The sequence below is a fragment of the Corvus brachyrhynchos genome, unplaced genomic scaffold, assembly GCF_000691975.1.
Source record: "Corvus brachyrhynchos isolate BGI_N302 unplaced genomic scaffold, ASM69197v1 scaffold1005, whole genome shotgun sequence".
Lineage (NCBI taxonomy): Eukaryota > Metazoa > Chordata > Aves > Passeriformes > Corvidae > Corvus > Corvus brachyrhynchos.
This window is the reverse complement of record NW_008238124.1, coordinates 236,298-239,266: the sequence shown is the minus strand read 5'-3', so window position 1 is coordinate 239,266 and position 2,969 is coordinate 236,298. Positions and strand designations below refer to the sequence as shown.

General features: G+C 62.7%; 1 long non-coding RNA gene across 1 annotated transcript in view; it reads left to right on the top strand.

Annotated features, from left to right (window-relative positions):
• The window catches only part of LOC108446536, a 3,725-nt gene extending 1,059 nt beyond the window's left edge, over window positions 1-2,666 (top strand). The window contains exon 2 of the long non-coding RNA XR_001861742.1: window positions 729-2,666. This is a non-coding gene — a long non-coding RNA (uncharacterized LOC108446536). The remainder of the gene's footprint in view (window positions 1-728) is intronic.
• Window positions 2,667-2,969: the final 303 nt, after the last annotated feature.

Genomic DNA, 2,969 nt, shown 5'->3' with positions numbered 1-2,969 from the left:
TCCATGGGAGGGCCTCGTTTTCCCAGAGGCTCCGCGGCTGTCGCTGCCTGTGGTGGCCGGAGCCCACAGGGATGCTCAGTGATGGAGACGGACGAAGGAGACACAGAACAGCTCCCAGCACACTCCAGCCCCAGCGTCTCAAACATAGCACGGCCCCTGCGCCACAGCTGTGCCTCAGTTTTCCCTTGTCACTTCCTCGAGCCTCCCTCCACTGCCCAGCTCCGGGGGCAGCCCCAGCACCTGTGGGTGCCCTGGCAAGGGGCCATGGCCATGGCCCTCGGAGCCACTGGGACCTGCCATGGCTGCCAGCCCTGATCCAAGGCTGCTGCTCCCCACGTGTTCCTGCATGGCAGGTGCACCCCGCGATTTGCTTGATTCAAAATCCCTGTAGCCAAGACCCTTTCCTTCCTCCACTGCAGCACCAAGAACAGCCTTCCACTGTCTCTGGTGCCTGCACCAGGCAGAGCTGTGCTGGGGGGCCTGTGGCGGGCTGGCACTGCTGTGATTCCTGCAGGAATGTCCCTGGGAGCCGTGGGCTTTGCTGAGCCCACTGGGACCAGCAGTACGTGCCCTGGGGGCTGAGCACCAGGAACTCATCGCACTGACGAGTGGTACAGGAGCTGGGGGAGGAGCTGGGAGCAGGGGGCCAAGAGACCCCCGGGACCCCTGCCCCATGTTCAGACGGGCCCCACCACCCCCACACGCACACTCCATTTTCCTCTCTGCAGGACACAGGGCTCCGGCTGCTGGTCCAGCCGCTCCCGCTGCCCCCGGCTTCCTGCCCCCGCGGTCCCCGCCGTGCTACTCCATCTGCTCCCACCTGCTGCCGCCCCGCGCCAGCCAGCCCCGAGCACCGCCGATGTGGCCGCTGATGCACGCGGGAGCACCGGGCAGGCTCCACATCCCCCGTGGGTGCAATCGCCCGAACGATGCGGGAGCCCATCCCTGCGGAACGCAGAGTCCCGGCACGGAGGAGTATGCTGCCCTTAGGGCATCCCCTACAGTGCCACCCTCTGTCCGTGCAGCTGTGGCCCTGGGTGACACCTGCATGGATTGAGGGCACCTGTCCGGAGCTCTGGGCTTTGGAGCGGCCACAGCTCCGAAATCAGAGAACAAACGGGCAGGGGACAGTGAGGCCATCTGCTCCCCGTGTGCGGCTGCTATTCCAGGCTGGAAAGTGCTGAGGGATCCAACTGGACCGCGGGCAGGTCGCCACGCACCGGAGATGGCAGCGCCATGTCATGTGCTCAGGGTGATGGGGCTGGGGACACTGCCTTCCCCTCCTCCCGCTCCTCCTCCCGCTCCTCCTCCCGCTCCTCCTGCTCCTCCTCCTCCTCCTCGAGTCAGCGGCAGCCTGTGGGAGAGAAGATCCCCCTCGAGGAGGTTGGAGCTGGGGGCTGCAGCCGTGCTGGCTGCTCAGGGCTGTCACCTGCCCTGAGCACGGGGCCATGCTGCTGCTTTGGGCTGTGACTCCCCGGCTCCCCAGTCTGCTGCGCTCAGGCAGGGGAGGCAGCCCCAGCCCCACGGGAACCGAGAAGGGCTGAGTGGCAGGGCTGGGGAGCTGTCCCTGGCCTTGTGCCCACCACCCACAGGGGTGGCAGTCCCTCAGATGGAGGGGACCCCCTTGGAAAAGCCATGTGGGCAGCAGGACTCTGCAGGTTGGGACGGGAGTGTCCCCTAGCCCTGTGCAGAGGACAGAGGTGTTGGGCCCCTGCCACGGCTCTGCGGGTCCGGACTTGTTCCTGGCCGAGCTGCCGGGGCCCCTGTCCTGCTGGAGGAACACGTGAGTGGCCAGAGGGATCACACAAGCCTGGCTCGTCCCTGCAATCCTTCAAGGAAAAGGCCAGCCTGGTGCCTGTCCCCAGGCACGAGCAGCTCCTGTCCCTGTGTCTGTGCTGCCCCACCGTGGCTTGCTGTCAAGGCCAGGAGCAGCCAGACTGGGCCGCTGTGGGGGCGCATCCCCCCTTCTGTGGGATCTTTGCCTGCTTGGCGCTGAGTCCTCCCCAAGCCCCATGGGGAGCAGAGCCACAATGTTCACTGTGTCCCTGTGACTCAGTTTCCCCACCAGCCCCCGACAGCGTGTCTCTGGCCAAAGTGTCTGCAGGTAACAGACTTAGTTCTCCTGGGCCCCATCCAAAAGGGAAACTGAGGCACAGAGGAACAATGTAGCCATAGGTCACCCTGGAGGTCTGTGGTGACTCTGGGTACTTGGTGAGACCCAAAGCAGGGCAGATCTCATCCTGGGAGGGACATGGGGGGTCACATCTGTCCTACACAGCTGCAAAGCTGGGGGAGGTTGGGGCCTCCCCAAAGACTGATTCATTGAGGCTACGCCAAGAGCTCGCTGTGAGATTTGACACTAACCTGGCACAGGGTATTGGATCCCCTGATCCAGCCCTGTTGTGTCCCTCGGTGCAGCTCAGAGCAGGAAGGGGCCACCCAACACATTGGTTGGGACACTGCCCAAAGGAACTCCTCGAGGCTGAGAGTCCTCACCTTACTGGGGGAGTGATTGCAGATTCTGGGTTAGGGGTCCTGTAATCTTGGGAATTCTCAAGTCAGTCAGGCACTACCAATTCCATTTGACATCACAAACCTGTATTTGAATGTTGGTGGAGGTTTAATTGGTTTACCTGCTTTATAAAATAAATCTCATTTGAATATGCTGTTGGTCTAAATTTTGTAAGATCCCACGACCCTCCCGCAGCCCCAGTTTGGCAGTGGGACAGGGGCACTGGGGTGGTGATGCCAGGGGAACCCAACATGGCCCACTCTGAGAAAACAAAAGGAGGAGATTCCTCAGAGAAACTCTGAAAGCAATTGGGGAAAAATACCTGGAAGGACGTTAAACACAAAAGAACAATTTCCACCTCTGGCCTGTGCCAGGCGCGTTACGGAGGGACGGCGAGACGGCGCATCCTCCCTGCCGGACGGGGCAGCCCGCCCAGGCCCCCGGCGCTCTGGGACCT